Raw genomic sequence first — 23,793 nt, 5'->3', positions numbered from 1 at the left:
CTTGATGATATGCAGCCAGGAGATTTTTTTTTTCAATTAAAAAAAAAAAAGACATCAATTGCCTGGGCCTGGGATGACCACAGCAGGTGTGACCCAGTGTGCCGCCGTGTGACACGCCGCCCCGGGCAGGATGCAGATGTGGCGGGACTGCGAGCGGCTTCACGTGGGCGGCGAGCTCCTCAAGGCCCCTGGGTGTGGACAGGACTCCTGGGCCTCTGCCTCTCCGGATCTGCCACACGCCTGGGTCGCGGGGCCTAAGGCCCCTACCCACTCCCTGCTCCATTCTCTTCAAAGGGAACTGTGCAGGTAGCACTTATTTCATGTGAATAGGCGAGGATGTTTAATAATAGCCATTCACCTGCTGATTTTTAACAACCTCCACTGGTTCAGCATCTCGAGTGAATGTTCCAGAACAGTTTCATTTTCTCCTTCCAAACATAAGTAATTGCTATCGGCTCCACGACAAAGTAGTTGAAAATGCAAAGACTCTAGAATGAAAGCAGCTAAGGGAAATAAAGAGGAAAATAAACCTGTCAAATCCTCATTTTCAAATATTTATTTAAAATCCAAAGCACTTAAAGGACTACGAATGCTTTATAATGGCAGCAAGCTGGCCCCCTCTGACAAACGTCCAGGTTGCAGACAACAGACCCCAGTAGAACTCTTGGCTACGCAGAGATGCCACGTCCTCATTAAGTGTTTTAAAATCTGAGCTGTAAGTTCAGGGCCACACGTCTGTTTTCCACTCAGAGGAAATACAGCTAATGTAGGCCTGAACATTCCTTAGAGGATTTCAGGCCTTTTAATTACTCATTTTCAGGAAATTACTTGTTCTCTGGAAGAAACAACATTTTGCTTTGAATCTAGCTACACGAAAGTTGGGCCAGTAAAGAGGTGTGGTCTCCATAGGGGACCCGCAGAACACAATAGACCAAACCCTGAGTCATCCAGCAGCTCTTGGTTTCAGAGGCAGACAGTCAGTGAATTGATTTCACTCAGACTTAGGCCTGTCTACATCAGAGCTCTAGAAATGAGCCCAAGTTTCTATATCTTTCACTGATCCCAAGATTTCCCCTTACGATAGGTGAAGGAGAAGGGAAGATGAGGAGAAGGAAGGAGAGGAAGGAGAGGAGAAGGAGAAAAGAAAGAGAGAGAGAGAGAGAGAGAGAGAGAGAGGGAGGTGGGGGGAGAGAGGAAAGAAAGAGAGAAAGAAAGAAAGAAAAGAGGAAAGGAAACGAAGAAAAAGAAACGGGGAAAAAGGAAAACGAAAGAAAGAGAAACTATAAGAAATCTCATGTAAAAATCAGAACCTGACAAATTCTCAGCATCTACATTTTGAGGAGATGTTGATTTCCGCTCTTTTCATCTCCAAACAATAAATGAGATGGCAGGCTGATTCAAATTGTGTTTCCCCTAAAATTTCAAAGTACTGAGTTGTTTTATTTGGGCAGCTTCCACTAAGATTCAGGAGTGCTGGGAAAAACCCTCTTTCAGCTCCACTGAGATTCCTTAGTTTTTACTCTCCTAAGAAGCATCAATTTCAAATGTGAACTGTAGTACCCTAAATGGCAGTGTTCTATTATGAATTTCCCAAAGAGCAGCCTTAAGTAGGGTGACCCGTTGCTAAAAAAAACAGCCATGGAAGAAAGTTCTGTGCGGTCCCATCTCACCGCTGCCGCCTGGTTTCTGACACAGCCCTTGTCCTCTGCAGCAGGAAAGCATCAACAATTTTATGGAGATCTGATTCTTCGTTGAGGGTCTGCCCTGGACTCCTTGGTTCTTGTCTAATTCAAATCAGTGAACAGTAACATTTTTTTAACTCTTTATTTAGAAATAACATCAAACTTCAAACACCATATGATATCACTTATATGTGGAATATAAAATAAGACACACCAATAAAATTTTTTTTAAAAAGCTCATTTTAATTTAAAAAAAAGAGAAAGCAATAAAACAAAATAAAATACGATACAAATGAACATATCTACGAAACAGAAACAGACTCACAGACATAGAGAACAGACTTGTGGTTGCCAAGGGGGAAGGGTGTGGGAGAGGGAAGGACTGGGAGTTTGGGATTAGCAGATGCAAACTAGTATATATAGGATAATAGTCCTACTGTAGAGCACAGGGAACTATATTCAATATCCTGTGATAAACCATAATGGAAAAGAATATGAAAAATAATATATATATGTATAACTGAGTCACTTTGCTATACAGCAGAAATTAACACAACGTTGTAAATCAACTATACTTCAATAAAATAAAAAAGAAAACAGAAAGAATGAAACTTATAGCAAAGTTACAAGATAATACAAAGAACTCCTAATATCCTTCACCAGTTCCTCCAACTTTGGTAATTTACATCATTTGCTTTGCTCTTTCTCTCTCTCTCTCTCTCTCTCTCTGTCTCTCTTACTTATGTCTAATGCATATATCTGTATATACACCCATATTTTATTCTTTAATAAAATTTTGTTAGACTAATGTACTTCCTTGGAACTTACAAACAGAAAACTCTATGCTACTCTTTGATTTATTTCCTGAAGATTCTATCCATAAGTTTCATTGTGTCTAATTCTGAAAATGCATATAACACAAAATGATGTAATAAAAATCCAGTTTTGAGATAATGAGTTGTAAACCCAGTTGCAAAATTTAAAAGGCAAATCTTCCTCATTTCTAATGACAAATGCTGACTGATGTCTATCATCTTCCAAGAGAATTATTCCTAATGTCTAGAATGGCATAATAGCATCCCAGTTCAGTATTCTCTGACTATTTAATGCAAAGTTCTAAAAAAACAAATAACTTCAATTGGCTATTGACAGCATAAGGCATATCTATTAATTAGCATATATTTAGTAATGCAGAAATCATTTCCCAAACATCATTCTGGGGGAAATCATCTGAAGATATAGATAGGTATCACTCTATGCTCCCGTCACCCACACCCAAGCCTCTGCCATTAAACGGCCTCAGCACCAGATCACTCAGCAGCCTAAGGACCGGGCTGCCCTTCCAACGAGACACCACCCCTCCTTGGGGGAAGCCACCCTCAGGTCACTATGCAGACCCATTTCGGGGCAACTGCAGGTAGCCTCCACCTGGGTCATCCTGCCATGAATCTGTCAAGACAGGGTCCTTTTCCACCCTCCTTGGAACTCAGTAAACACCATGCTGGAACAGTGTGGCACCCCCAGCATATGTGTGAATAAACTGCACATTTCCATTCTGTACTTATCCATCATGGACCCATGACCCATGAATTTACCAAAGCCCTTCAAAAGCCTGTTCATATCTTACTCCAAATGAAAAAGGAAAGAGTGTAAAATAGACTCTACCATTACCATAACTATAAAAGGAGCACTGTCATTTATTTATCCTAAAACCACAACTTCCCATTTTCTGAAGTCAACAAATTCTCATCCTTCTTCTCCTACTAACTTCTCTACGTGGGATCTACAGAGGAAGGTCAAGGGTTGAGAACACTTTTGGGTGAAGGTAACATAGTTCTAAAAATCATATATGAGCGTAGCAAAGAGATAATGAGCCAGAATCTTAATTGGAGACACAACAGAAGATTCACTCATGATTGACTGATTGACCCCTGTATTCAACATCCATACGATGACATACTTATCATCACTGAAAATACTGCAGGAAAATGATATAGTAGATGAATACTTAGTGATATGGAAAATTACGGTACGATGTCTGGTAAGTTAAAAATGAGGTTATAAAGGAGAATTATATCACAGACTCATTTTGTTAAAAATAAAAAGGCAAAATAGAAATATTAGTCAGCTACCTACTACAATACTAATAGTAGAGAATTGTTTTGTTTTTCCCCCTTTCCCCTTTGGTTCATCTATATTTTCAAAACAGTTATAATAACTTCAATAAAAATAAATAAATAGTAAAATAGAATGAAATTTACTCACCTATTCTACAAAATATGTAGAACATATTGCTTCATACGCTCAGCAAGCCAATATTATGAAAAAAAGTGGGGAAGAGGGGAGGAGAGTTCTAGATTCAATGGAACTTAAGAAACCCAAAGCCCAAATGCAAATGATGGTCTACAAGTAGATACTGACATGAACAAATTAGAAGTCAAAGGCTTTTCCAGGGATGCTAGAGAACTCTGAATATATAATGATTGTGACATCATATTATAGATTTATTGTTAACTATTCATAGCTTTAAGAATACTTGGTAGGAGAACGTCCTTACTACTTAGAGCTGCGTTCCAAAGTATTGAAGATGAAAAGGTAATAATTTCTGTAATTTATTTGAAAGAATTCATGAAAAATAACATAATGCAAATATGACAAAATTGTACAATTGTCCAATCTCAATCATAACTTACATGAGTGTTCATTGTATTATCTGCAGTCCTTTGAGTTCTAAATTTTTTATAATATAGTGTTAAATAAAAGTTTCTCATAGATGTCTTCCTTTAAAAAAGTTACAATAAACATGTTACATTGTAATGAAAAAGTTATATAAGCAACATGCAATGTTCTATTTTTTCTAAATATCTGTATAACGTGCAGCACACAATACCTATTTGTCAAACTCTATATGTGTGTGTACCAAAATGCACATTCTTTTATAAACATCTACAAGAAGAGAGTAGCTCTTTTTGATTAATTTCATTAAGGAAACCCTGCAGACACTCCTGTGCTTTGTAATGGTCACCTCCCCAGCATTAGTCCCTCCAGTCAATGCGTGCCTTTTCCATGCCCACTCAACGCTCTGGTGGGCACTAGGAAGCAAAGATGACAGGACTCTGTCCAGGCCCTGGGGGTCTCAGCATTCAGGAAGCCTCTGCTCGGCAACTCAAATTCCGCATACATAAAACTGCAGGGCGTGGGACCAATCCGTGAACTGCAGACTCTTTAGGGGCAAAACAATAGGATAAAAGTGCTGTATATTTATTGTCCCTAGGATGATACGTGAATCTTAAAATGTGTAATGTTTGGATTTTTCAAGAGAGCCCGGAAAGAAGGATGTCCCAAGGGTTTTTGGCAGGGACACGCCTGAGATTGTAGATAAGGATCGAGCATCTGGAGCTGTCCCCACAATGGAAAACTCCATCACTCAGTGGAACTTTTCCGTCTCTATCAATTGGAGGATTTGCCTGAGAACACAGGGAGCACAAGGCACTCTTAGCCGCCAAGGTCACCCATCTTATACTGGCTAAGGACCATTTTTCTATTCAAAGCAGACTTCATGAGGACAGTTTCACTCCATTGGGTAAGACTCTGTGTGTGTGTGGCATACCCTCCAGCCGCTCATGAAGAAATCATCCAATTACAATTTAAATAACTATTGTTTCAACACTTTCTCTAAGTGGTTAATATATTCTTCAGCGTCTTGGTGCATTTGAACTAATCTAAACCAAGGAAATTGTTATCACACACTAAATCCTCAACTTCTCAACACCAAGTTGCTTAATTTGGAAGCATGTGTCAAGTTCAGTTCTATAGGCTCAGATGGAGCAATGATTTCAGTGCAGGCGATTTCATAAGCATCACCTATATCCTCACATTTTGCCAACTTTGCCTCTTACCCAATGGTTCTAAAAATGCGGGAGTATTAAAACCCATAACAGGAACCCTAAGTATGTCAACTTAATACTCGTGGCTGAAAAAAAAAATTTTTTTTAATTAAAAAGCAAAAACAAAAGAAACAAGAGTACTTATTTTGACACACTAATTTAATATAAAGGAACATTTAAATTTCCTTTTTCAAAGATCATGTTTCTATATATAATTTTGTGAACCATTAAGTGCATTTCAAGGTCTTCATCCATCTAACTGGGGCATAAATTAGTATAAATGTTATAGTCATCAGACTGCCACTGGTTCACCACAGGACAGTCTAGCACCCATGTCACGTAACTGGAAGGCACACAAAGGCACATGGCCCTCTGCCTAAAGGCTGTCCTGTTCCTCTGCCCGCTACTCAGATCTAGGGTTCTGTGCTCCAGTGACTATCCTCAGCCATCACCCCTGGCCACCCCGAGAAGTTATCTGGAGCTATTGAAATTAAGTTAGATTTTGATCACTAGTTAGATTTTTAAGTGTTTTTTTTTTAAGTGTGTCAGTCTCACTTATAAGATACTGGACATCAGCATTTTTGTCTTGATCTGTAATGATTTTGTAAATTATTTCTTAAAGAAATTATATACTATTTCTCAAAGAAACAGCATTCAAATCGCACCACAATGTCACGCAATTAATGGAAATTTACAGAGAAGCCTGCATTCCACAATTGCTCCGCCTGTTTATAAAGGCGTTTTAGTTTCAGATTGAGATGGCCTTTCTTTCCACATCACTTAATTTGTTTATGTTTTTGCTGATCTATTTCTATCGCAATTGGAATCAGAAAGGAAGCCAAGGAACAAAGTGCTGTGCCATAAATAATGCATTTAGAGTTGCGCGAGTGTAATCAGGCAACCTGCAGACTTAACTTAGTCCTAGGCCTACACCTTGAAGGCAGGTATGTGAAACAGGGTCTGTCTCACTGTGGCAGCCCCGCTAGGCTGTATTCTCCCTGCACTGTACCCTCTCTGCACTGTGCTCTTTCTCTGCATCGCATCCCCTCTACATGCACCCTCTCTATATTGTATCCTCTCCCTCTGCAAAGTGAGGTACAGAACTGTTCCCTCTTGGAGGTACAGAGTACAGGCCAGTTTTTTTCCAGTTCACCCTCACGGAAAGAAAATTTGTTTACTTCTATTCAAATACACTGAATGGACTCGAAACTATGATGTAGGTTAATTCATAGGTTGCATCTGATCCCAATACAAATCTCAGCACATAATTTGGGGAAAGTTGCAGTCTCCGGGGACAAGTGGAAATGTTCTTTCTGAATGTATTGTCAATGACAGGCCATAAGAGAAGCCCCGGTTTGCCTAGAGGATACTATTTTATCCTTTATTACAGCTACAAAAATAATCCTGCCTCAAGAATTTCAGGAAGCAACCACCTATTGACCAAAAACCTAAAGTGCTTTGTTTATTTGCTAGCTGGAAACCCGAAGTAAGCTTTGCGGGGAATTTCTTTTTGAACTGCTTGATTGTTGTCACTAGAGGGCGCTAAATGTCCCTCTAAAAGGTCCTTAGAGGGGAGATGAGTTTGCATAATTCTTGCCTCTACGTTTCTTGAATTGATATTATTATCCTACAAAGTTGTCTCATTTATCCACTAAAATCAAAGTCCAACATTCAAAATGTATAACATTTTTGAAAACTGTAAATTTTTCATTATTATGGAATATAAGGAAATATAAATTATATGCATCTGCACATAAGACGGAATTCCCCAGCAGTCCAGTGGTTAGGACTCCGCCCTTTCACTCCGAGGGCATGGGTTCAACTCCCCGTCGGGGAGCTAAGATCCCACAAGTCCCACCGACGCGGCCAAAAAAAAAAAAAAGATCTGCACATAGAACTAACGGCATCATTCTGGGTGAGATTTGACTATGGAAATGGTATAATTGTTCTACATCACTATTAATAATTTCAAACCCTGAAAAATATTCTATTTCACAATAATTCTAAAGGGCTCAATATGTTCCCAGTGCAAGTTTCATCAAGTAAATGGTAAGTTTTGAGTGCATTTATTTTCTGGTTTCAGGGTTTAAGCACTTTGCCTGAACTCAGGTATTAGTATACCCTTTCTAGACACGAGAAATGTAGGAGGGATATGGATTACACTGTAACTTGTGAGAGATACTTTGTGGTCCCTTCCTTTATTTAAAAAAAGAAACCGTAGTCTCTTGGGATATGCTTATAATACAACACTTATCAAAATGATATACAATATGAAGGTATATATAAATATAGTTGAAATAAAATAAGCTTTAAAACTAAATACGAGAGTTTGCTTGAAAATAACCCTATTATGCAATTACACTGACTTTCAGGTCATCAAAAACACACTTAAAGCAAAATGCAGTGTCTTGGAAATATCTGCAAAACCAAAAAAGTTAACTGATTTTGCAACTTTCCTCTTTTTGTCTTCACTTGTACTTAAACATATCTGTAGAATTTCCTTTTGCTTCTTCCACTTTGGTTCCTATACCAAGGAAGAGTGAGGGCAGTACATGAGGGTTGTCTGTGCTCCTGGCTGTCCAGAGGGGGGCTGCGTGGGGAGGGCTCCCACAGACATCTGAAGAGGCCCCAGTAACTGCAGTTGACGATGGATTTTCCTCTCGGTCTGCCCGTGGAGCAGAGGTTGATATGCGGTGTGTTCTATAGAAGCATAATTAAGGCAGTATTTCATCTGTCCGTCTGTGATTTTTTGTTTTTTCGCGGTATGCGGGCCTCTCACTGTTGTGGCGTCTCCCGTTGCGGAGCACAGGCTCCGGACGCGCAGGCTCAGCGGCCATGGCTCACGGGCCCAGCCGCTCCGCGGCATGTGGGCTCTTCCCGGACCAGGGCACGAACCCGTGTCCCCTGCATCGGCAGGCGGACTCTCAACCACTGCGCCACCAGGGAAGCCCTCCGTTTGTGATTTTAAAGGGAACAACAACTTTGACTTGGGCACATAAATGGCGCAGAGTAGCGGGACGAGGCGTTGAAAACTGTACGAGCAGGGGACCCCTCACCCAGCTTCACACTGACCCGGCTCCAGGTACAGGGCATGAGCAGCTGAGGAGAGCACAGCCAGCACCCACAATCCTAACTGCCAGCATAAGCTGTCTCAGGTGGGAACTGAGGATGTGAGTGCAGGGCTACCGCCTACGTCCGCAGGTGAAATAGACCCGCACACGCTGGCGGGAGAGCCTGGGGACATCCCTCAGGGAACACTAGCCCAGGGGAGCACCCCGATCCCGAGGGCCTAGGCTTAGGGCAGAGGGGCCTCAGCCCGGCCTCATCCTCAGCCTCCTTAGTGACTTAAGGAGTCGTCTAATTCACCTGTCCCAATTTTCCATGGGCACATCAATGAGCGACTCTGCAGGCTTGTTCCAAGGAGGGGCTAGCACCCATGGAGCGTGCTGCTCTGTGCCCCCCTCCGGCACCCACAGACTGAAATGAGAGCAGCAGCCCCCAGGGCGCCCCAGGGCTCTGTCACAGTGCTGGCGCTCAGCAAGCCTTTGCTGAGTGAATGAATGAACGAACGAATGAGTGAGTGAAGACGTCTACAGAGCCAGAAGCCCTGGGAAGGGCAGCCCAGGAGGGACCAAGAGTCAAACTTTGGTCAAGGGAGCCTGTTTGGAGGTGCCTTTCCTGAGCCATTCCCCCAGATCAAGGTGCTGGGACGTGAAGAAGGCAAAGGGTCTCTAAGAGATCTTCCAACTCTATAAATGATGGGATTTCCATCTCAGTAACTGACCTAAATACCTGGCAGTGAGTAGATAAGCAATCATAAATAAATAAATACTGAATGAATGAGCACGCAAAAAAAGACTGAACGAGTGAGTACATGCCCTCTATTTTGCCTGCACCACGCTGTATTTACAGCAGATTTACCCGAGCTGCAAAATGAAATAAGGGCTCCCATTTGTACGCTCCACAGCCCTTGCCATTTTTCAAAGTTAACTCTGACGGAAATTATTTCCAGCTAAACTATATCAGCAACTGGGTTGGCTTCACATGCACTGAATGACAGATTCATTGCATTTCTAGGCACTTGTTGTATCACCCATGACAATTATGTTTCCCAAGACAGTTCAATAAGATGTCCTGTCACACAATCCCATCTTACAAGGTGACACTGACATTGCTCGCATCCAAGCTGGTGGGCTTGTGACTATAGCGTAAGTTCAGCTGTGTGGCTGCCAAGGCTATCTGTAGAGATGATACAGCTTCCACCTGGTTTTCAGGGGAACAGCCACTCCTACACCTCAACCACCACACTGAGAGGAAGTCCAAGGCACACGGAGAGGCCATGTGTAGGTCATCAGTCAGGCCAGCAGCCAGCACCAACCGCCAGCAGTGTGAGGCAACCTTCAAGGTGACTCCAGCTCCAACTGCCACTTGACGGCAACCACCCGAGAGACCCTGAGCGAAAACTGCCTCTCAGCCCACTCAAGCCCTGGAACCACAAGGAGAAATCAAATGATCATTGTGATTTGAAGCCACCAAGTTTTGGAGTGTTTTGTTAGCAGCCATAAGGAATGAGGATGCCATCAGAAGATCCTTTATCTTTTGCAGCATCCTGACGGCAGAAAATCGTTTTGCTCTGTGATTATTCATCCATTCATCAAACCTTAACTGGCACCCATTACACGCTCGGCACTGTGTCAGCCACTGAAGATGCAGGAAAGAAGAGCAACAGTCCTCAAAAACACGAACAAAAGGCTTCCCTGGTGGCGCAGAGGTTGAGAGTCCGCCTGCCGATGCAGGGGACACGGGTTCGTGCCCCGGTCCGGGAGGATCCCACATGCCGTGGAGCGGCTGGGCCCGTGAGCCATGGCCGCTGAGCCTGTGCGTCCGGAGCCTGTGCTCCGCGACGGGAGAGGCCACAGCAGTGAGAGGGTCCGTGTACCGCAAAAAAAAAAAAAAAAAAAAAAAAAAGAACAAAAACCCCTATATATTAGCTGGAGAGAAAAAGAGGCCAAAATCACAACAGCATCTTAACCCAAGAGAAAGGACGAACATTGTAAACATAACAGCTCTTCCCTCTGCTCTTCTACCGTCTTCCTCTCTCTGCTCATTACATGTACACGTGCCTCAGGGTCACGAGCCCATGGCGATGGAACCCCTGCTGCTCCGCACCTGGCCTTCACCCTGGGTCCACACCCCATGCCAGCAACTCCCCAGGCTTCATACTGCTGGTGCCCCATTCCCATGTGTTAGAAACATCTCTGCCCATCAACCCCAGATGACTCTCCCAAGGAGACATGGGAAAACTGGAATCTCCCCCTCTGTGACTTCACAGGAAAGGGGGTGGGAAATGAGAAGCAGAGGGAGAGGATTCATTACCTCGAGTTCCTAAGAAGAAAAGCCCTAGTGTTTAGAAGGTGCTGTTATTATTTGCCCTGAAACATTAGCTCCTAGAAATCAGGGGCGCTGTCCCTATGGCCGTCTCGAAGCCTTCCAGGACGCCTTGGGGGCTGCCGTCGGTCCATTTTTGATTATAATGAGAGCCATCTGGAAGACGGCAATGGTGGGTCTGGACAAGCACCCGACGAGAGTTTTACCATGAGCAAAGGGACACACAGTAGGTCTGTTTCCAAGAACCACAGCGCCACGTGCTCATCCCCCAAAAGAGGACGAGGAAAAGCGCAGCCCTGAGTGGACTTCTCCCTGAACATTTGAGGTTTAATTAAAGAAGGTCAGTTATCTTGCTTTTAACCCCTCACGTTGAGTTCTTGTAGACGAAGCATCGCTGTTCCTCTCCTCAGGCAGCTGAAGCACCCAAGCCTCACCTCCCAGACTGAGCTAGGATTTGAGATATTTGATTCCATATTACTTAAAGCTGTCTCGAGCTTTTCATCAGGAATGGAAACCATTAATGTGTCTCACACGCCTCTCTCTGTTTTATGGAATTCTTGCACTGGGGAGCTCTTTTTCTTTTATTATTTTCTTTAACAGCCAGAGAACTGGGAAGTTCACAAAGAAATTGTTCGACTGCCTTAAATGAACCTTAACCTAAGAGGTTTGGCCTAATCTGTAAATTGGAGTTAAAAGTATTTCAGGACCTTTGGAGTGGGAAGCTCTTTGTCTTTAAAAGAGCCCGGAGACCCCTAACAATGGGGCTACACATACCTTGGGCTTCTTTGTTAGTTACTGCAAACCAAAACCAGATGTGAAATATCAGTGGCTACCTTGTACTGACCCAGGGAAGTTGAGGCTAATCCAGATCACTCTTAATAACTCAAAACTGCCACCCTTTAACTATTTAATTTTTTTCTCACTTATACATGCAAAAAGGGATCGACAGTACACATTCAAATCCATTTCCCTCTGAACGCATACAGATTTTTTTCTCTGATAAGAGCCAGAAATGAAAGCTCTGTCCACCAAATTGTGCTGTTGCCATCTGACTAGGTTTTAGGTTAGGTGATCATCACCTTTAACAACAAGATCTGAAAGGAGAGAATTTATACTGAAAATGAGGTATTGGTCTTGTTACCTTTTCCCAAGACTCAGTAGGTGCAGAGTTCCTTGAATTAGCCAGAGTGCTTGTAAATATAAGAAAATAGGTTTAAGGCAAAAAATCTAGCAACCTAAAATGTTTCTCTAACATGGAAATCATTTGAATTTCCAATCATTTTCCCGAATTTTAAAAGTAATCGATATAAGTGAAAGGGAAAAATCAATAGAAACAGGAATGATTCAGAACCTCCCAAATGGAGAAATCAATCATTCTGCACTAAATTCGAACACTCTGACAATACTGTCTATTTACTAAGTCCAAGAGGAACTATTTTAACATAAAATTAAATATAAAGTTGTTTTAGACATTGAATATTGCTTTTTACCTTAAAGCAGGCACAGAGTAGAATGATTATAGATACAAGGCTAGATATTGATTGATTTCTAATGCCTGTAACTATGGCAATTACACCGTCATGCTACATAAGACTTCTAGTCCTACACAGAAATTAGACTGGTGCATGTGTATAAATAAGAGAAAGACTAAGAGAGTCATAATCACATTTCATCAACATAAGACTGTGGATGAGAAGATGTAAAACACGCCATGATTTAATGTACCACTCGGAAAGAAAAAAAACTTTCAGCCAAACAAAATTAGCCATAACACTTTCTTATCCATCAATTGCAGACACATCCCAACTTTTGGAAACCAATGTGTGTCTTAGCGTAGAGGTAATGTGGTATACTTACAGAAGAACAAACCATGAGGGCACTAAAATGTTATTTAGAGCCGACTGCCGGATTTCTCAACCTGTGATCTACTGACATTTGGGGGCTGGATAACTTTTTGCTGTGGGAGCTGTCCTGTGCACTGCAGGATGTTTGTTAGCATCCCTGGCCTCTGCCCACTAGATACCAGTAGCATCTTCCATACCCTCGGTTATGACAACCAAAACTGTCTTCAGACACTGCCAAATGTCCCTGAGGGTAGAGGCAGAATCACCCCAGTTGGGAAACATCGGAACAGAGCAATTCAATTTGATCAGCTTTACAATATAGTTTAGTTTATGTATAAATGACAAACTGGAAAGCCAACTGGAAAGTGTACTGTTAGATGAGATGTACTGACCTAAAAAACATTACATAAACAAATAGTTGGTGCATGGATAAGAGTGCCTGTTGGCCATCCCAACCAATGGGATGTAAAAGAGCTCTGAAAAGTGCTCAACATCAACAATCATTAGGGAAATGCAAATCAAAATCATGATGAGATGTCACCTCACACCTGTTAGAACTGCTGTTATCTAAAACAAACAAGAAAAGGAAATGGCAAGTGTTGGTAAGGATGTGGAGAAAAAGGAACCATTGTGCACTGTGGGTGGGAATGTAAATTGGTACAGCCATTATGGAAAGCAGTATGGAGGTTCCTCAAAAAATTAAAAATATAACTACCCTAAGATCCAGCAATTCCACTTATGGATATTTATCCCAAGGAAACAAAATCACTATCTCAAAAAGATATCTGCATACTCCTGTTCATTGCAGCATTATTAACAATAGTCAAGACATGGAAACAATCTAAGTGTCCATCGACAGAGGAATGGATAAAGAAAATGTGGTTTATATATAAAATGGAATATTGGTCATAAAAAAAATAAAATTCTGCCATTCTCAACAGCGTGGATGGACCTTGAGGGCATTATGCTAAGTAAAGTAAGTGACACAGAGAAAGACAAATACTGCATGATCTCACTTATATGTGGAATAACAGTAATCATAATAATAATGAACTCATGGATACAGAGCACAGATTGTTGATTGCCAGAGGTGGCAGGAGAGGGGTGGGCAAAATGGGTGAAGGTGATCAAAAGGCACAGAGACCCAAGTATAAGATATTTATCTTACAGCCCTGGGAATGTAATGTACAGCATGATGACTATAGATAACAATACTATGTTGTATACTGGAAAGTTGCTAAGAGAATAATCTTAAAAGTTCTCATCCCAAGATAAAACAGTGCATAACTGTGTAGTAATGGATGTTAACTAGACTTACTGTGATAATCATTTCATAATACATATATCAAATCATCGTGTGGTACATCTAAAACGAATACAATGTTATATGTCAATTATGTCAATACAATTTTTTTAATTAGAAAAATTAAGTAATGTGCATGAGGCAAGTCACTATCACAAGATTTCACTATTTATGTAGACTATCTAATAACTAGGAAAAGAATCAGAGAAAATCAAAATAAGGAAGAAATTAAAGAAAATCAAAATACAGCATTTTGGGCCTAGCCATATTGAATATTTTCAAAAATGAAAAAATTCTGATTTTTGCAACATTGGCAAGAATGTGGAGGAAAGAGTACTCTCATTCACATTTATTAGGAATACAGATTAACACCTTATCAGAAAGTTAATTTATCTTTTGATAAATTAACAATTTCTACCCTAGAAGTCCACCTTTTAGAAATATTCACAATAGACAAAGACAGGTGCAAGAATGTTCACCTGCTTAGTAATCGTACAAAAATGAGAAAAAAGTGAATGCTATCAATCAGAGACTAAATAATAGACCACGCAGTATTAAGAAGAATGAGATCTAAAATCACTGCATAGAAAATGCTCAAGGCATAATAAGGTTTAAAAATTACCAGATTTGTGTTACTAAATGCAGAGAAAACATCCTGAGGTATAAACCTCAGTTTAGAGGTTGGGATCACGGAATAATTGCCTCTTTTTAAGTCAAACATTTGTGGAAAGTTGAGCTATAACACATATGTGTTGCTTCTGTAATCAGAAAAAATTATTCTGATAAGTAAATATTAAAATGTCACAGAATTTAAATATATTAATAAAAACATATAATAGGCTACAGAATAGACTTTACAAAATACATAACATAAATACACAGTAATATAGATACAAAGAGGTAGAGGTTTAATCTCTTATCCCAGAAATATCTGAGCATCTATTTTATTAAATTAATGTTAGTAAAATAATCAGTGAGACTCATTAATAAAAGCTCCTGGGAAAAATAAAATTTTAGTTGAGTTGCACAGGATTAGAATGTGTTCAGACTGTAGGGGGGAAAAGTGTCAAAGTATTTTAGAAATAAGAAATTTAAAAACTCAGGTAAAGGAGTTGGTTCAACATGAAAGGAACAAAGAAGCTGCAGGTAAGATTATTCCAAGAAATGTGTCAAAATGAGGGAAATATCTTGTCATCTACAGACAGATATTTATTATTGATTCATTTCAGCAATGAGGATTTACAAGACTAATTTAAAGGACACACATCAAATGCTTCAGATTAGAACACATTTTAGGACATGGCATGAAGAAATGGCTGTAGATATTACTTATATCCTAATTGGAACTAGGTTTGGTTCTGCACATTAAAAAAGAAGAGTAAATATGAAATGGATTAGACAATAATGTTACTGTTTCTGTGGCTAATCTCTCACAGGAAACAAACAAGGGTATTAACCTTAAGAAGTTAGAAAAACCCAAAGAAAAAATAAAAAAGATATGAACAAAAATTTCTCTGAGTTTTTCTTTTTTTCTTTTTTGGCTGCACGGCATGTGGGATCTTAGTTCCCTGACCAGTGATAGAACCTGCACCCCCTGTGTTGGAAGTGCAGAGTCTTAACCAATGGGCTGCCAGGGAAGTCCAAGAACAAAATTTATAAAATAGATAATGAGCATACAATGGAAAAAGACTAACAAAGCCCAATCTGGTTCTTTGATAAGATTAGTTATTTATAAATCCTTGATGAGTACAAATACAGAGAAAAGAGGGAAGGTTGAAATAACCAAAGTCAACAATGAAAATGGGGGACTTCCCTGGCAGCCCAGTGGTTAAAACTCCATGCTTCCTCTGCAGGGGGCATGGGTTCAATCCCTGGTGGGGAACTAAGACCTTGCATGCTGCAAGGCATGGGGGGAGGGGGAGCTAATAAAAAAGGGGCCATTATTACAGATCCTACAGACATTAGAATTATAAGAGCACATTATAAATAATTTCTTATCAATACACGTGAAAATTTAGCTGAAATTGATAAAATTCTTGAAAAATATAATTTACCAAAACTCCCAAAGAAAAAACAAAAAATCTGAACTACTGTAACTAGTAAAGAATCATCTAAAACCTCCAGAAAAGTGAAGAAGGAACATTCCAAGCCCAGATTGATTTATCAGCAAATTCCAACATACACTTAAACAGGAATTAATGTCAGTCTTACACAAACTTGTCCAGATAATAGAAAAAGAGGAAAGTTTGATATCAAAATGTGACTAGGACATTATGAGAAAGGAAAATTATAGACTAATCTCACACATGAATGCAGATGCAAAAAACTTGAAAAAAATCCCAGAAAACCAAATCAACAGTATATAAAACAGAATCATATGTACTATGGTGAACTTGGGTTTATTCTAAGACTGCAAGGTTATTTCAACCAACATAAATTATTCAATTTGCATTGTAAAGAAGAAAAATCATATGATGATCTCAAATAAAAGAGGATAAAATTCAATATCAATTCATGATAAAAATTCTTAGTAAATTAGAGATAAAAGGGAACTTTAACAATATCATAAAGGGCATTTACCAAACCCTACAATAAACCACATTCTTTAATGGTGAAATACTGAAATCTAATTTTTTAAAGTTGGGAAAAAGACAAAGAGGCTCACTATCACCACATGTGTCACAAATTGTATTGGTGTTCCTAGACAGTGTGTAAGGCAAGATAATGAACTAAAATGCCAAGGGATTGGGGAAAAATAGATAAAACTTTAACTATTTGCAGATGATATAGTGTTTTGCATAGGACTTCCAAGAGAATTTAGAAATGAATCATCAGAATGTCTAAGTTTGGGAACTTTGCTGGTTAGGTCAATATAGATAATTCAATTTTATTTCTATATATCAGCAACAGTAGAAAACATATTTTAAATGATAGTCTTTGTATTAGCATCAAAAAAACCCTTAAAATATGGGAATAATATAAGATGTGCAGGACCTTTATACAGAAAACTACAAAATATTGTTGAAAGAAGATCTAAATAAATGGATAGCTATACCATATTCATGGATTGAAAGACTTAATACTGTAAAGATGTCAATTCTCTTCAAACTAATCAACAGATTCAATGTAGACTCAATCAAAATTGTAACAAGATTTTTGTAGAACTTGACAAATTGATTCTAAAATTTGTATGAAAATGCAAAGGCCAAAAATAGACCAGATATTCTTACAGAAGAGTGATTCTTAATGACAACTTGCTCTAGAGTAGTATTCATGCAGGTAAAAACAAACAATGGAAAAGAAAAGAGAGCCTAGAACAGATTCACACATATATGGACACACTTAATTTTTGACAAAGGTATCATGCAGAGCAGTCAAGAAAAAAAGAAATTCTTAGAAAATAGTGCTGATGAAATGGGATATCCATACAGGAAAAAGTAACTTGACAACTAACATCATCACAAAAATCAATTCCAGGTGAACTGTAGATATAAATGTGAGAGGAAAACAAAGTTTCTGGAACAAAATATAGAAGAATATATTTATGACTTTTGGATGGAGAAAATTTTGTAAAAAGGCACAAAAACACTATAAAATTAGACTGGTAAACTGAACTACATTAAAATTAAGAAAAACATTAAGAAGTTCTTTTCACCAAGAGATACTATTAAAAGCATAAAAAGGCAAGCCATGGAGTACAAGATAATACTTTTAACACATCTAACCTACTATTCATATCCAGAATATGTAAAATACACCTGTAAGTCAATAAGACACACAACCCAGTGGAGAAACAGGGAAGAAAGTTGAACAGGCACCACTCATAAAAGAGGCTATCAAATGCCCATTAAATATAGGAAAAACTCTTCCACCTGGTTAGTAATCCAGGAAATGCACATTAAAACCGCAATGAGATAACACAACATATACATCAGAATGTCTAAAATGAAGAGGAATGACAACATTTTTGGCAAAGACGTAGCAACAAGAACTTTTGCACACAGCTGGAGTCTGGAAAATATCTTTATTTATGAGTCAGTGTTCTTATAGGAAACAGATACAGAGAGTTTAATGAAAAAACTTATAAAGATAAGGGCAGAACTGAGTAAAAACTAGAGGGTGATGAAGTCCCAAAGGCCAGCAAGAACAGGAAGGTGTTACGATCCTCAGGCTCAAAACAGCAAGGGAGAAGGTGGTTATTAGCACCTAGAAACAGATGCAGCTGTAGCTTTAACTACAGGCGAGGACAAACAATAGGAGCTGTGGCTTTCCCTAGAGAGAAAAAGCCACTGCCAACCTGTAAACTCTCTCTCCTCCTCCTCTCTGATTTCCTCCTGGTGTTTCTCATGAGCTGAACTCAGTGGAAGACAGAGGACCACGGAGCACATCTGATGTAGTCCACAGGTGTCAAACTCCCAGGTAAGAAGCAGGGCAGGGAAGGCTAGAGAGCAGACGGGAGAAGTAAACGGAGAAAATCCAGTACATCTATATCATTAAAGACTTTGCAATTCCACTACTTAATACGTACACAATGAAACGTATGCATATGTGCACCAAAAGACACATACAGGAATGTTCTCGGCAGTAGTAACTGTCATAGCCTGATGCTGGGAACAGCTCAAATACCCTTCAGTGGTAGAATGCGTCAATAAAGTGTGGCCTAGTGTGGCACACTGGACCCTCTACAGCAATGAAAATGAAGAAACCACACACAGCAATACAGATAAATTCCACAAATGTAATGGTGAGTGAAAGCCCGACACAAAGGAATACAAGGTACAGTTACCTTTATATAAAGATTGAAAAGGAGGCAAAGCTACATTCTAGTGACTAGGTATGCATAGTTAGATGAGAAAACTACAAAGAACAGCAAAGAAGCAATGATCTAAAAATTAAGATAATATCTACCTTTAGAGGAAGGAAAGGAGGAGTAAGGATCAGGGAGGGGCACGAGTGGGGCTGTTCCTGGAATTATAATTAACCATGGTGCACATTTATCTTTCAGGTACTTTTCTCTATGTGTTACACTTCAAAAATTTTTAAATTAATAAAAAGGTTATGTAACCATGAACTATTAGATGCTAGGAATCCATTCTCTTGTTTGCTCAGTTAAACACTGTAACTGGCTATGTAATAGGAAAGAAACTTTGTATTCTATTATAAGTTAATCACTAAAGGGATGTTGCCGATAAGCTTAGATTATACATAGCGGCCCATCTCTGGGAACCCTGCCTCCCAGATAACGAGCATTAAGCTACAATGCCTTTGTTTAGCTCACAGGAAATATCCTGACCAGGCCCACCTGTGAATGGCTGCAGGAAGGAAGAAAGTAACACATCCTCTCAGAAGTCTGTTCACAACCAGGACTTTACCCCCTCCCCTGTTAGTATGAAAGAAGCCTGAATTCTAACTCGGGAAAGATGGTTCTTTGGGACACTAGTCCACCACCTTCTCAGTCTGCTGGCTTTCTGAATAAAGTCACTATTCCTTGCCCCAAAAACTCGTTTCTTGATTTATTGGCCTGTCGTGTGGCAAGCAGTACAAGCTTGGACTTGGTAATGGCTACATGGATAAGATGTAAATTAGGACAGAGACCCTGATCTGGGAGAAAAGAACAACGGAGAAGACTTTGCCACCCAATTAGCTTCCAAATAAGGGGAACTCAGAGCAGGTCATAGAAAACATTTTATGTAAAATACCTTTTGTGTAATGTCCCCTCAAAAAGAAAGGAAGAAAAAGAAGGGAGGGAGGGAGGGAGAAACCTCCAGGGCTACCTCTTCTCCTCAACTCAGCAGATCAGAATTTTTCACGTAGGGAATACTTTTACAGGAAGCCAGATGAAACATGGGATTTGGCAGTGAAAAAGGGGTAATTCAGTAATATGAAGGATAATGAATATTTCTCCTGACCCTCACCATTCCTCAATGAGGGCATCTCCTTGGTGAGGGTCCAGGAACTGCAGGAAGTGGCCCTCAGTGACATGGGGCCCTCACCAGAAGGTGGCGTTAAGTTAAAATGTACACAACAAATAGGGGCCATTTACAGATGGAGAGGAGCAGCCCTCCAGGTGAGAGACCAGCTACTTCAATATTCCTGAGTCAGGCTGTTTGGCACATCAGAGAAACAGAATGCTGGAGCGCCATGAGCCAGGGCCCAGTAATTTCATCCAGTGTCTGCAAAGCGGGCAAGATCCAGATCATACTCAGGAGTTTGGACTTATCCCCAGTATGGCGGGAAGCCACTGGGGCTGGAGATGAAATAAAGATTGTATGATCTGATGGACGTGCTCTAAAGGCTCCAGATGCTGCACAAAGGAGAAGATTGTCAACATGCACAAAGGGAAGCTGGGAGAATGCAGCTAAGAAGCTACTGTGTCAACCCAGGTGAAGGATGATGGACCAGGAGCCACCAGAGGACAGGCTGACAGCATTGGCTGATACACTGGAGGCAGAGAGTAAAGAAAAGCATCAGGGATGATTTGTGGTTTCTGGATGTTCTTTTGTTTTAATTGCATGGCCTTTGCAACTGGGAAGATCGTGTTTCCACTTTACAGAGATGGGGAGACTTGGAGAATACAGGTTTGGGGAGGACAGGTCAGGATTTGTACTTAAAAGTCAAAGTTGCTTATGGATATGCATGTTGAGATATCAATTAAGAGATGCTTATAAGCAGGGAGGTAAGATTGGGAATCATTGAAATTGGTAGTGGGGGGAGGGAAGTGAAACCATGTGATTGGACCACATTTTTTGAGGGGGAGGTGAGTGTGGACAAAGTGATTAAAGCTGAGCCTTGGGACTCTCCATCACTTAGATGCTGAGCAGAGAAAAAAGAGCCAGCCTATGACTCAGGGCAGTGCAGGAGGATTTCAATGCAGCCTTGAATGCCTCTCGGAGATCTGTGGTCAAAAATACCGAGTGAGGACAGCCAGCACAGTTCTGTATGTTCTCTGAGGTAACGTACAACGGCTCTAAGTGCAGCTACTATGAATGGAGACAAGGTCAGGGCCAATCATCACAAAACCTTACTAGGTATGTCTACTCTTAGCCGAACTTTACAGCTGAAGGTACGGAGGTCCAGAGAAGTTAAGTAACATGCCCACCGTCACAGCAATTAGGCGATAGTTATAATCAGGGCGGCAAGAATGGGAATCACCAACTTTGAGGCAAAGTCTTTCTCAACCATATGTCGTATCCTTAAACACTGTTCTAAGGCAACCTCCAAAGGAAGGGGGAGAAGAGGTACTCTGGGACCAGAAAAGCCCACAAAAAGGAAACGGACAAGAAGAGCCCAAGTGTGGAACTTAAGAACAATATGCAGGGTTCTTGGGAAAGGCATCCTCCATAGACACACAATACGGCTCATCACAGTGTGATGAATAAAATGAGAGAGGAAAATGGTGCAAATGAAGTTCATTGAATTTGTTTGCAAGAAACCATAATTCGGGTTTTGAATTTTAGAAACTAAAATAAGATGGGGAACCACTTAGGAAATGTTTTAGAAATTTACAGGCCAGATTAGACACAACGATGACAAAGCTCCTCTGAGCAGGCAGAGTTAGACTACCTGGCGCTCCAAATAAGAGAACTCAAATTGGCAATTACGATCAGACAAGCATTAAAGGGGCTCTGGGGGTACATTTTCAGATCCAGACACTCTTATTTGTGATATTCTTGATCATATATTTGCAATGTGTGGTTTGAATATTAAAAATATGATGTGAATGAAATTCAGTTATTTCTGGGTAAATTTGATTATCAGTCCTCTCATCAACTGAAGTTCTCAGTATGAAGGGTTATAATTTGTGTTACGTGCAATAACTACAAATAGTACCATATGAAAATGGAGAGTTTTCTATTATGGAAAGAATTGCTTAAATCTAAACCTAGAGTAGCATTCATAATTTTTCATAATGTGTGGTCCCCTCCCTATGAATAAGTGATGGGGGAAAAAAAGGTTTGCTTTTAGAAAGTGGTATAAGTGTGACCTGTTTCATATATAAATTTTGGTAAAATATAGTGAGTTAAATTAAAAGATGTAATAAAAAGATGTATTTTTTCTCAAATGAAAGGGACGATTTACTTCTGAAGTAATGGTCTTTACAAAATATGCATTTTTGGTTTCCTTTTTCTTAGTGTCTGTAAATTTACTAATAAAAGGTTTTGTCTTGACTTACTAACGTTTGAAAAGATGGATTATATTGGGATTGCAAGAATAGGATATCATAAATTAAAAATCCATACACGAACTCTATTCTCTTATTTGCAATATGACAAATGATTATATAAAGTCACAATCAATAAAAGCTGTTTGAAAGTTATAAAGTGGATTTGGCCATAACTGCTCTACCAGCAATGTTAAAAACACCCCAACTATTTTTAATTATCAGTTTATAGTGCAGATCAAGCATGTCAAAATATGTCATTTTAATCAAGCAATTATCTATATGTGGCTTCATTTTACAATGTGGAAGTTCGATCAGGTATTTCCAAGGTATTTATCAAAGTTCAACAGTGGTCCTGTCTCATAAATCAACTTCAGACTAGACAAAAGGAATAAGCAAATTCTTGTTTGTTTCAGTATTTTCCAAGCCAAGCCCAAAAGACACAGTTGTTATTCTCATATGAATTTCCAGTAAAAATCTGAGCAATCTTGTTCTGACCATCTGTTTAGATACGATATGATGGAAATAATACAAAAAAAGAAGGTATAAGCTCTATTAGACTATTTCTCTTGGACATAAAATGTGTTTTGGGAAGAAATGAGTTGTTCCATATGAGCTAGGGGCAGTTATTTCTTATGTGGGAGCAACTCTGGCTGTGCAAAATGGTTTATCAAAGGAGGCTTTGTGTTTGGGGGAGCTGAGCTTTCCACTCAAAATCATTTCAAGTAATGCCATTGGATCCCACACTTCCAGGTTCCCTCCCCGAAATGGGGCCTATAGTTCTCAAAAATCCCACACAGGTGGCAGAAAGGGCAGACTAAAAATAATGTGGGTTAATGTTTATATAATGCCCATGGTGGTCTATTGCAGATAAACAGTCCATTATGTTCTCCCTGTACCTTTTCATAGAATCCAGGGCACTGTTACTGTTGCTATCTTATAGAACACCAAGTCTGTATTTATAGTAAACATTCTAATGAGTACCTATCACTGACATCTCCCCAAAAATACTCAGAAAAAAATATCTAAGAAAACATCTCTTTTCTATTTTATCTAAACAGTGGTATTGGTTATTAAAATAATGACAAACACTACTAATTTATCATATGCCAGGAATCCCTGTAAATGCTTTGTGTATAGTAATTATAAGCCATTAATTCTTAACCATAGTCCTACGAATGAGATGTTATTCTTCCCATTTTACAGATGAAGAAACTAAGGCTTAGACAGGGTAAGTCCATTATCCAAGTTCAGAAAGTAAGAGGCAGGGTCAGAGTTGCAACAAAGAACTCTCTAACCACGAAACTGGCGGTCATCCTGACCTGCTTCTCTGGGCCTCCACCCCCAGTTAATGTTCTGTGTCTATTCTCACTCCATTCGTTATTGTAATTCTCAATTAACACCCCAGTTACCCATGTGGAATACTCATCTACATCTAGCCCAATTTGCTACTGGATTTCAATGTTATTTCATATGAAAACAATCAATAAGAGAAAAGGGCCTGGATCTGGTTTCAAAAACATAATTT

At 39.7% G+C, this 23,793-nt stretch overlaps 1 protein-coding gene across 6 annotated transcripts in view; it reads right to left on the bottom strand.

Annotated features, from left to right (window-relative positions):
• ERG (ETS transcription factor ERG) overlaps positions 1 to 23,793 on the bottom strand; it is a 281,996-nt gene that overhangs the window by 112,034 nt on the left and 146,169 nt on the right. The gene's annotated exons all lie outside the window — the stretch shown is intronic.

This window comes from Mesoplodon bidens, assembly GCF_964165515.1.
Source record: "Mesoplodon bidens genome assembly, chromosome: 5".
NCBI classification, from domain to species: Eukaryota; Metazoa; Chordata; class Mammalia; order Artiodactyla; family Ziphiidae; genus Mesoplodon; species Mesoplodon bidens.
The sequence above is the reverse complement of the archived record's forward strand: the minus strand, read 5'-3'. Positions and strand labels throughout refer to the sequence as shown.